The 13,097-nt window shown below is 36.1% G+C and overlaps 1 pseudogene; it reads right to left on the bottom strand.

Moving 5' to 3' along the window:
- Positions 1-11,424: 11,424 nt before the first annotated feature.
- On the bottom strand, positions 11,425-12,497 carry LOC105463191 (taste receptor type 2 member 45-like; annotated as a pseudogene).
- Positions 12,498-13,097: the final 600 nt, after the last annotated feature.

Genomic DNA, 13,097 nt, shown 5'->3' on the forward strand with positions numbered 1-13,097 from the left:
CAGCACAATAACTGTGGCAACTCAAAAAGCCTCCAAATGACCACACTAGTTCCCCCCCAGGCTGAAAAGGCAGAAATATGATTCAGAACATGGATAGGAACAAAGATAATGAGATTCAGCAGAAAGTCAAACCACAATCCAAAGATTCTGAGGAATGCCATAAAATGATACAGAAGACACAAGACAAAATGGTCATTTTAAGAAAAATTCCAACTGATCTGATAGAGCTGAAAACATCACTTCAAGAATTTCAGAATACAAATGCAAGTGTTAGCAGAATCAACACAGCTGGGGAAAGAATCTCAGAGCTCAAGACCAGCTCTCTGAAATTAGTCAGGGAAAAATTAAAAAAAATAAATAAAGAAAGAAGAATGCACAAAACCTCCAAGAAATATAAGATTTTGTTAAGAGACTAAATACATGACTCATTGGCATCCATGAAATACAGGAATAATAGAAGGCAAATAACTGGGAAATCCTATTTCAGGATATAGTCCATAAAATTTTCCTCAACCTTGCTACAGAGGCCAGCATTCAAATTCAGGAAATGCTAAGAACCCCTACGAAATACTACACAAGAAGACTATACCCAAGACACATAGTCATCAGATTCTCCAAGGTGAAAATGAAAGAAAAAATGCCATAGGCAGCTAGAGAGAAAGGGCAGGTCACCTACAAAGGGGACAGCATCGAGCTAACAGGGGACCTGTTAGCAGAAACTCTACAATCAGGAAGAGACGGGAGCTCATATTCAGAAACTTTTTGAAAAAGAATGTCCAATCAAGAATTTCATGTAAATGAAGTAGGAATAGGATCTTTTTCAGACAAACAAAGGTTAAGGAATTTCATTACCACCAGACCTGTCTCACAAGAGGTCCTGAATGGATTGCTAATCATAGAAACGAAAGACCATTATTGGCCACAACAAAATCACACTTAAGGACATAGACCAGTATCCTATAAAGTAACCACAGAAACCGGTCTGCATGATAAGCAGCTAACAACATGATGAAAGGATCAAATTCCCACATATGAATACTAACCTTGAATGTAAACAGGTTAAACCCCTGAATTAAAAGGCACAGAGTGGCAAGTTGGATAAAGAAGCAAGATGCAATGGTATGGTGTCTTCAAGAGACTCACTTACATGCAATGATACCCATAAGCTCAAATTTAAAAGACTGAGAAAAATCTACCAAGCAAATGGAAAATAGAAGCAGGGTTGCTATTCTAACTTTTCTTTTTTTTTTCTTGTTTTTTTGTTTGTTTGATTGTTTGTTTGTTTTGAGTAGGGCCTCCCTCTGTTGCCCAGGCCATAGTGCAGTGGTGTAATCTCAGCCTACTGCCACCTCTACCTCCTGGTCTCAAGAAATCCTCCCAACTCAGCCTTACAAGTACCTGAGACCACAGGTGTGCACCACCATGACTGGCTAATTTTTGTATTTTTTTTCCTGATAGAGACAGGATTTGGCCATGCTGCTCAGGCTAGTCTCAAACTCCTGGGGTCAAGTGATCCATCCACCTCAGCTCCTAAAGTACTGGTATTACAAGTCTGAGCCATGGCACCTGACCTTGATGATCTAATTTCATACAAAACTGTCTTTAACCAGCAAAGATCAAGAAAGAAACAGAAGGGCATTACATAATTGAAAAAGGTTCAATTCAGCAGGAAGACATGACTATTCTAAATGTATATGCACCCAACCCAGATTCATAAAGCAAATTCTCACAGACCTATTAAAAAATTAAGGAAACCGCACAATAATAGTAAGAGATTTCAACACCCCACCAACAGCATTAGACAGAACATCAATGCAGAAAACTAACAAAGGTATTCAGGACCTGAAATAGACATTTAACCAAATGAACCTAATAGACATCCACAAAACAGTTTACCCCAAAACAACAGAATACACATTCTTCTCATCTGCATATGACATATAATCTAAAATCAACCACACAATCTAACATAAAACAATTCCTAGCAAATATAAAACAGAGAAAATCATACCAACCACATTCTTGTACCACAGCACAATAAAAATGTAAATAAATACTAAGAAAATACCTTAAAACCATATAATTACATAGAAATTAAACAGCCTTCCCTGAATGACTTTTGGGTACATATTGAAATTAAGGCAGAAATCAATAAATTCTTTGAACATAATGAGAACAAAGATACAACATACCAGAATCTCTGGGGTATGGATAAGGCAGTGTTAAGAGGAAAGTTTGTAGCACTAAACACCCACATCAAAAAGTTAGAATGATCTCAAATTAATAACCTAACTTCACAAGAGAAACTAAACAAACAAGAGCAAACCAATGCCAAAGCTAGCAAAAGACAATAAGTAACCAAAATCAGAGCTGAACTGAAGGCAATTGTAATTTAAAAACACATATAAATGGTCAGTGAATCCAGGATTTGATGTTTTTATAAAATTAATATGATAGACCCCTAACCAGATTAATAAAGAAAAAAAGAGATATGATCCAAATAAACACGATCAAAAATGACAAAATGGGTATTACCATTGACCCCACTGAAGTACAAACAATCCTACCAAGCTACTGTCAATACCTCTATGCCCAAAAGCTAGAAAAACTAGAAGAAATGGATAAATTACTGCATACATGCAACCTTTCAAGATTGAATCAGTAAGAAATTGAATCTCGGAGCAAACCAATAACAAGTTCCAAATTGAAAGAGTAATAGAAAGCCTACCAAACAAACAAACAAACAAAGCCTAGGACCTTATGGATTCTCAGCAGAATTCTACCACATGTATAAAGAAGAACTGGTACCATTCATACTAAACCTACTCAAAAAAACTAAGGAGACTCCACTCTAACTCACTCTACAAGGCAAATATCATCCTGATACCAAAACCAGGCAGAGACACAATAGAAAAAGAAAACATCCTTGATAAACATAGATTAAAAAAATACTCAACAAAATGCTAGTAAGCTGAATCCAGCAGCACATCAAAAAGCTATTCCACCATAATCAAGTAGGCTTTATCACTGGGATACAAGGTTGGTTAAACATATGTAATCAATAAATGTGATTCATCACTTAAGTAAAACTAACAAAAACCACATTATTATCTCAGTAAATGCAGAAAAGACTTTCAATAAAATTCAATATATCTTCATATTAAAATCTCCCAATGAACTAGGCATTGAAGATATATACTTCACAATAATAAGAACCACCCATGACAAACCCACAGCCAATATCATACTAAATGGGCAAAATTGGAAGCATTACCCCTTGAAAACAGGAACAAGACAAGGGTGTCCTCTCTCACCACTCTTATTCAATAGTACTGGAAGTCCTGGTCAAAGCAATCAGGAAGAGAAAGAAATAAAAGGCATCCAAATAGGAAGAGAAGAAGACAAATTATCCCTCTTTGCACATATTATGATTTTATATCTAGAAATCCCTACAGTCTCTGGCCAAAACCTCCTTGGACTGATAAACAAACTCAGCAAATTCCCAGGATACAAAAATCAATGTACAAAAATTAGTAGCATTCCTATATCAACAAAATTCAAGCAGAGAAAAGTCAAGAAGGCAATCCCTTTCACAATAGTCACAAAAAATAAAATATATAGGAATATAGCTGACCAGGGAGGTGAAATATCTCTGCAAAGAGTATTACAAGACACTGTTCAATTAAATCAGATAAGACACAGACAAATGGGAAAACATTCCAGGCTCATGGATGAGAAGAATCAATACTGTTTAAATGCCCATACTGCCCAAACCAATGTACAGATTCAGTGCTATTCCTGTCAAATTATCATTGATGTTCTTCATAAAATTAGAAACAAGTTATTTTAAAATTCATTGTGAATTTTTTAAAAAAAAAGCCCAAATAGCCAAGGCAATATCAAACAAAAAGAACAAAGCAGGAAGTATAACATTACCTGACTTTGAACCATACTACAAGGATACAGAAACTAAAACAGCATGGTACTGATACAAAAACAGGCACGTGGACCAAGGGAACAGAATAGAGACCCCAAAAATAATGCCATCCACCTACAACCATCTAATCTTCAACAAAGTTAACAAAAACAAGCAAGGAGGAGAGACTCCCTACTCTATAAATGGTACTGAGATAACTGGATAGTCATGTGCAGAAGATAGAAACTGGACACCTTCCTTATACATATACAAAAATCAATGCAAGCTGGGTTAAATAAAGTGTAAAACCTAAAACTGTTTTTTTAAAAACATAGAATAATAACCTAGTAAATACCATTCTGGACATAGAACCTAGCAAAGAGTTCATGGCAAAGACACCAAAATCAATTGCAACAAAAACAAAAATTGAAAAGTGGAACCTAATTAAACTGAAGAGCTTCTGCACAAGAAAAGAAACTATCAACAGAGTAAACAGATAACCTGCAGAATGGGAGAAACTATTTTGTAAACTGTACAACTGACAAAGGCGTAATATGTGGAACATACAAGGAATTCACATTTACAAGCAAAAAACAAATACCGCCATTAAAAATTTGATAAAGGACATGAACAATTTTCAAGTGAAGACAAACACACAACCAACAAACATGAAAAAAGTGCTCAATACAACTAATCATTAAAGAAATGTGATTCAAAACCACAATGAGATACCATCTCATACCAGTCAGAATAGCTATTACTAAAAACTAAAAAAAAAAAAAAAAAAAAAAAACCAACAGATTCTGGCAAGACTGTGGTGAAAGGGAATGCTTTCACACTACTGGTGAGAAGGTAAATTAGTCCAGCCATTGTGGAAATCAGTATAGCAATTTTCCAAAGAACTTAAAACAGAATTACCATTCAAACCAGCAATTCCATTACTGGATATATATCCAAAGAAATATAAATTGTTCTACCATAAAGACAAATGCATGCAAATATTCATGACAGAACTATTCACAATAGCAAAGACAGGGAATAAACCTAAATGACCATAAATAGTAGACTGGATAAAGAAAATATAGTACATATACACCATGGAACACTATGCAGTCAGTAGGAAAAAAAACAACAATAACAAGATGATGTAGTAACATGGGTGGAGCCGGAGGCCGTTATCCTAAGCCAACAAACACAGAAACAGAAAACAAATACCACATGTTCTCAGTTATAAGCAGGTGGTAAACACTGAGTACATATGGGCACAAATAAGGGAACATCAGACACCAGGGTCTTTGTGAACAGAGGAAAGGAGTAGAGTGAAGATAAAGGAGATATCATTGGATACTCTGCTTACCACCCGAGTGACAAAACAATCTGCACATGAAGTGCCTGAGACATGCAATTTACTTACTTAACAAACCTGCACATGCACCCCGGAACCTAAAATGAAAGCTAAAAAAAAGAAAAAAAAAACTGCAAAGTGAAATGAGATTTCTTTATAAATAAGGTAGTATTGGAGGCCTCAATGATTCAACGATATCTGAGGAGTGATAATGTTCAGTGTTGATATCTGAGAAAAAGCAGTCCAAGAAGAAGGGGCACAAGTATGAAGTCCTTGAGGCGATGCTTGGCATATTCAAGAAGTGACACAAAGGCCAGTGTTGCTAGCATGGGATGAGCCAGGTGTTTGGTGTTTTAATCAGATCATTCGAATGATTGTAAGACTTTGTAAGAATTTGGCCTTTACTCTGAATTAGATGAAAGTTACTGACAAATCTGGAGCAGAAGAATGGCATGATCAAATTTGCATTTTTGCAGGCTCTCTCTGGCTGCTGCCTTGAGAATACATCAGGATAAAAGGATGTGCAGACCTCGAAAGAATAATTAGAAGCTGATGGCAAATATTCTGGCAGGATATGCAGCAGTTTAGTATGACAGAGTCATGACAAGGGATTGGATTCTGTGTTTTTGAGGGTAGAGTCAACAAAATTTGCTGATGCCTTAGAGATGAGTTCTGAGAGAGAAAATGTTGACTCCATTTTTTTAGTCTAAGCATCTGAAAGTCTGAAGCGGTCATTATCAGAAGAGGGAAAGACTATAGAAGACACAATTCTGACAATTGGAGAGAAGAACAGTATTTTGATTTGGACATGTTAGTTCAAGTTCTTGTTAGGCATCCAAATGAAGATGTCAAATAGGCTACTAGAGAAAGGATTCCAGAGACCAGCGTTGAAATCTCAGCTGAAAGATTAAATGTTGGCATCATCAACACACAGAAAATAAGTAAGGCCATGACTAGAGGAACTTACCTAAGAAGTGGGAGTAAAAAGAGAAGGAAAAAAACCATAAATTTAGAACCTTATTTTATACTGTACACAAAAATTAACTCATAAGTAATTGATCATAGAGAAAAAAACTTAAGAAATAAGATACTAATAGATACTGAGACATTGTACAAAATGCAAGAAGTCAAAAATGGGTTAGTAAACCATAATTCTATCTATGTATTTCTTCACTTATATCATTATATAATTATATGTAGATCATTATATAATTAAAATCCCCCATGTATTAATCTGCCAATATCTGCATTGCTATATTAAAATAATATATATGAATATATAAATGAATAATCAGCCTTATTCCTCTCTATCGAACCATTTGACTACATTATCAGTAAGGAGACGGCATGAGATCACCAACAAAACAAGCCTGATTGATTAAAGATTGAAGAATTGAGAGCCTGGGGAGTGTGACATTTTCAGTTTAGAGACAAGAGAAAGAACCAGCAAAGGAGATTGAGAAGAGGTGCCCAGTGAACAACGATAAAATCAGAAGATGGCAGCATCCCCCCAATAAATCATGTTCAATGCTGCTAATAGAGCATGCAACATGAAGACTAACCATTGGCAACACGCACTCACTGGTGATCTTAACAAATGTCAGATTTAATGGAGTGGTGACAGCAACAGACTCATTGGAATAGGCTGATAGGCCAATAGTTGAAGAGGCTTCATACTTTGCTAAATGACTATAAACCAAGAGGAAAGAAGAGCTGAAAAAGCTGAGTCCTGAGATCAGCCTCTGGTGTGACAAATCAAAGACCCTCAGCCAGTTCTCAGGACTGAGCCAATTCATGGAAGCAGAGATAAACGACTGAAAGGAAGCCTAAGTCCTCTTGATAATGAACACTGAGGGGGTTGGTACATTTTATATCCCTATTCAGTTAGCCTATCTGGCCTCTGCCGACATCAGATGGATTATAGGATGAATGCACATTAGCATAAACTTAATCGCACTTGCAGACGCTCTCTAGGACGTGGTACCTTCACTGAGCAGAACGTGGTTTCTGGCACTTTGTATGTGGTTTTTGATTTGGTGAATGCTTTTTAATCTACACGCATTATGAGAGAAAATCAAAACAATTTGTTTGGTGTGGTAAGAAGAAAAGCACTGTTTCACTGTTTTATGTTAGGGCTATGTCACTTCTGTTTTCAGATTAATTGGCATTTTGCAAAACATCACGCTAAGTCAATATGTTAATAATATTACTTTAATTGGTATTCATAAGGAAGAAGTAGCAAGTTCCTTAAATATAGTGAAATAGTATTACTTTGAACAGAAGTAAAATACTGGAAGAAGAGAGACATAAACCTCAGAAGATTCAGCGACTTATAACATAGATGGTGTTTTTAGAGGTCCAATGCTCCTGGTCCTTGTGTGAAAACATCCTTTTTAAAGTAAATGGCTCGTTGCCTGATACATAATTGTTCTCACTAAAAAAAAGGCACAGTGTTTTTTGGACCTATTGGGATTTTGGAGTCAACATATTCCTCATTTGAGGATATTACTGTGACTCACTAATGGAGTTTCCAAAGGCTACTGGTCTCAAGTGGAACCCAGAACAAAAAAGGGTTCCATAGCAGATATAGGATCTGGCCCAAGCTGCTCTGCCCATTGTGCCAGATGATCCAGCAGAATTCAAACATTCTAGAGGCAGGCATAGTGGGCATTATAGGACTCTGTCCAAGTTTCTGACAAATCCACAAGAGAGGGGAGGGAAAACCCCTAGGGAATTAGTGCAAGACCATTCCCTCTTCAGCAGAGGAGCGCCCTCTGTCTCAAAAACCAAACAGCAGGGGCAGAAGATTAGAGACAAGAGAAAGAACTAGCAAAGGAGGTTGAGAAGAGGTGCCCAGTGAACAATGATAAAATCAGAAGAGGGCAGCATTCCCCAAATAAACCAGGTTCAATGCTGCTAATAGAGCAGGCAATATGAAGACTAACCATTGCCCCTCTAAGCATGAGCGCCTCTAAGCACAAGACTCTGTGCAACTGTGGAAATCATATGCCCATAAAGCCAGCCATGATTGGAAGACATAAGCAAATCTGAGTGGTACAAGGAGTAGACAGTATTGGACGCAAACATGTGCTTCCTCAGATTCCCTTAACTCTCTCTTATTCTCTGGGCCACCACCTTGCCTGATCTAGATCATCCTACCATCCCTCCTATTGGGGCGTGAATGGAACACCACACTGTGGGCATGAGGTCTGTCTTTCGTAACAGCCACCAAGGGACCGGAGGATGGAAAACAGAACAGCAGAGATGGTGGTTCTGCCTCAGGGAAACCCTTGCCAATGGGAAATAGAAGACAGAAGACAGCTGAACAGATATATTCTCCCTCCTCTCTCACTTCCATGGACTAATGGCGGCTGTGGTTTCCTCTTGCAGCTTTCTGGAAAAGTACTGGGATCCAAGTGCATGCATCTGATGACCACCATGCTCTCTCTCTCACCTTGTGGTGAAATGGACACAACACAGTCACATATACACAATACATTGTTATAATGCATCCCAACACATTGTTTCACATCTGCTCTTGCCTCAATTTCCACGTCCTCTTGCCTCAATTTCCACGTGTCCCTGCCATTGCTGCCCTGGACTTACTTTCCAAAGAAATGTTATCACATTAATATTAGACATTGGCTCTAGTTCTAGACCCCTAAAGCTAAGATATTCATTCAGTGGTATAATTTATTATTCATTCACTTTTCTGTAACTTTTATAATATAGCAATTAAAATGTGCATTTAGAAAGGATATTTAAAATATTATATAAAAATCACATTTTAGTAAGGTAATGCATAACTAACTCAATTTTTAAAATTTAAATGCCATTTCTTTACATAATTACTAGCTAGAAATATCACAATATAAATATATCATTCACAATTGAGAAAATATATAAAAATATCCACAAATATATGCTTTTTTGTAGGTATTGTAGTAGGTGCCATCTGATTTTGATGTTCCACCTTGTCTCCATGTTTTTCATCTGATATAACTGCATCAAGGTTATATTATAGTGATATTTCCCCTACAATTATGGAATAGCCGCACTTTTCCTCCGATAAATGCTTCTTCTTAGATAATCCTGTCATCTCAGCCAGAAACCAGAACAGGAAAATTCAAGCAACTGTAGATTTTGTGATGAGGTTCATTTTCATTGGTTCACCACCCCAATATATGTAATTTATTCATGTATTCACTAATTTATTTGTTCATCAAAATATTTTTGGCTACCTATTTTTTATGCGATCTTTTAGGTCCTGGGAGTCAACAGTAAGCAAGAACTACATGATCTCTGCTTTTATGGTGCTTTTATTGTACCAAGAAAGATATATGATAAACAAATAAATAACTAAATAAGATGATTTACCTCAAGGTTTAGATAACATTGTTAAAATTTCATAACTCCAAGAATTGACACAGTCTATAGAATTAACTTGTTTAATGATGTTATACACTTTTTCCTATAATAGAACTTGCTATCACTGAATATGTCAACACACTTTCTCTTACTTTGTGTTCTCTTGGAGACACACCATGTCCCACTTGAGAGTTTCAGGTCTTTTACTCAGCACCTACTCTGACACAAAATCAAAAGAAAGGTCTGTTTTAGCTTCTTGCTTCCCTGAATTAAGATGAATGAATGAAACGAAGGATAGTTGCATTATTTGCAACTACATTATAATAAAACATATATTTAAGTCATTTCCTATCATCAATACATAGATTTCATAGATGTCATTTTAACATTTGCAGAATGTGGCCGGGCGCGGTGGCTCAAGCCTGTAATCCCAGCACTTTGGGAGGCCGAGACGGGCGGATCACGAGGTCAGGAGATCGAGACCATCCTGGCTAACACAATGAAACCCCGTCTCCACTAAAAATACAAAAAAAATTAGCCGGGCGTGGTGGCGGCGCCTGTAGTCCCAGCTACTCGGGAGGCTGAGGCAGGAGAATGGCGGGAACCCGGGAGGCGGAGCTTGCAGTGAGCCGAGATCTCGCCACTGCACTCCAGCCTGGGCGACAGAGCGAGACTCCGCCTCAAAAAAAAAAAAAAAAAAAAAAAAAATTTGCAGAATGTATAATTCAAATGATTTTCCTAATTTCTATACTATTTTTACATTAAGTATGTTTTCAAGTAACAAAGATTTGAGTTCATTTATGTGATGTTTAAAAAGAATGTTAAATGTGGAAGATAGTGGAGATAATTGGCAATTCAGGAACTCAGAAGTGGTTTAGGAAAAAAAATTGAAATATTTGGTATCAGATCTCAATTTCCAAAAAGGTTTTCTTTACCTCAAAAACTGAAAGAAATGACTCTTCTGACTGTATATGGAGACTTATAACAGCACTTAAGAGGTCAGTATTATGTTTCTTTCTTCATCCCTATTACAGATATGACTTTTTTCTCAGTTGTTCACATACTTGTATAAAATCTAATATTCCTCAGTACTGATTATGGTAGACATATACAAAATGTATTTCAAATATATTTGTCATCCTTGAATTTTATTTTGTGCACAGTGTTCTAACAATAATTGTTTGCTTTAAACTGAACATAAAATTAGAATTCATTATGAAATAAAAACTACCCCAAGGATAAAACCTCATTATTGATTTAGGATAGAATGCTCATACCATTCAAAAAACTAGAAGTTAAAATAATCATGTTTAAGCACACTATGGTACCTATGTATGGTACAAATAACAGTGGAAAAGAGAAATGATTTTGTGAAATAAGCTGCAAGTTCTTAACAATTAAAAGTAGAGATTATAAATTTTTCAAATGAAATATGATAATATGAAATGTATATGTGAAATACACATGGCTTGATGATTCTGAAAAATTTCTTATATTTTCTATAATTTGGCAGTTTGTAAAAAATGATTAAGATTATGTTATTGTCACTCTCTCTTCAGTGTTTCATATACACACACACATGCATATATAGATACTTTTTAGACTAACTTTAGGTAAAAGACTTTTCTAGATATACTTTTGGAAATTACTCAAAAACATACAATACAGAAAAACCAGTAGAAAGTATAAAATGCTCCAGACAGCATCAGTTTGTTTTCTCTTGGAGACACACGATGTCCCACTTGTGAATCTAGAAATTTGAGAGTTTCAGGTCTTTTACTCAGCACCTACTCTGACACAAAATCAAAAGAAAGGTCTGTTTTAGCTTCTTGCTTCCCCGAATTAGGATGAATGAAACGAAGGATATATAATTGCAGTAGTTTGGCAGAGCAGGAGGACAGGTTCTTTCTGCAGCCTCCTCCTAAGATTCCAAATTGATGTAAATAGCAAGTAACAAGAGGAAGGAGATCACAGTTTGCAAAGCTTTTATGTGGACCTTGGTGTTGGGATCTGGAGATCCTCTGCCATGGAGCTGCATCTTCTTGAGATGTTTACTCGAAGAACAAATTAACAACAGAAAAGATATCAGGGACAGAATAAAGGTTATTAAGTTTGCAAGCGTGGTTACAGTCATATCTGAAAGGTGCATTGGATCACTCAATTTGATCTCCCAACTCAATATTGCCATCATGTTCTTTTGTCCACATACTCCCATCCATGTTTACCACAACAAGATGACAAACCAAAAATAACAAAGACCCGAGTAGTATCACTGGAATGATACTCTTAATCCTCCTTTTTAGGTGAAGAAAAATAAAGTTGGAGAAATTGGCAATCTTGAGCAAATAAAATATGCCGAGGCTAGTAGCAACCCAGATGCTGAAATGGTTGGTTACTGCCCAGGCATTAGTAGTAGTAATTCTTACTGCTAAACTGTATGAATCTGGATTCAGAACAGTTGCATACCAAAGTAATAATATTACCCAGAGCAAACCAACTCTGGAGACTGCCAGAGCAGTGAGAATTTGGTCAGCAGAGGAGATCTTTTGTCTGTTGACCCATTCAATGGAATTTACCAGTGCTATGAAGTCATTAGCAAAATTTCCAAGAACAAACGTAACCACTACTAGAATGGAAAATATGGGTAGAAAAGTTATCTTGTCTGAACAGACAAAAAGATAGAAAAAATGAAGGCTTAACAACACTGGCTGTGATTCCTTTAATATCCTGACCTTAAATTTTATGTGCACCTGATTTCTGAATGTGCAGTAACATTCTTTTTACTTTCAAATATTGTGACCAGTGTCAAACAAGAAAGTACAAATTTATGCTAATTGATGAATTCGATAATGTATTTATGGAAAACATTCTAATTTTCAAACAGCTCAACTTAACTCATTTATTCAATGTCTGTTCTTGTTAGAGACTGGAAATATTCATACTGAAGTTGAAGTGAAACTTGAATTTTTGTTTGCCAGCATGCAAATAAAGACATATTCTTTTCGTGTTTTGCAATGTTTTCCTCGTTTCACATCTCCATAATTTGTGTTCAGCAACTTTACCTGTTAGTTATGGAAAATGTACCACATAGTTCATACAGTAAACATCTAAATCTTAAAGGGAAATTAGTCATTACTAGGATCATCACTATGACCAATTTTTATGCTAGATTTAAATAGACAGAATCCAAACTTTTTAATCAAAATCATCGAAAGTTTTCTTGGGAACCATGGGAAGACCAATACACCTTAAAATCTTACTCCTGCTAACCAGTTCTTTTGTATGACATTATTGTTAACAAGTTCATAAAACATACACATATAGACAGGCACACACACATACGTACACCTATCCAGAAAAAATGAATTTTAAAAATAATTTCCAAAATGGAAAATGAATTTCCAGGAGGTCATCCTGGTGAAATTAGTCCTATTTTCTCTCTCAGGGTTTTTAGTCCATAAAAATATA

The sequence above is a fragment of the Macaca nemestrina genome, chromosome 10 (genome assembly GCF_043159975.1).
Source record: "Macaca nemestrina isolate mMacNem1 chromosome 10, mMacNem.hap1, whole genome shotgun sequence".
NCBI classification, from domain to species: domain Eukaryota; kingdom Metazoa; phylum Chordata; class Mammalia; order Primates; family Cercopithecidae; genus Macaca; species Macaca nemestrina.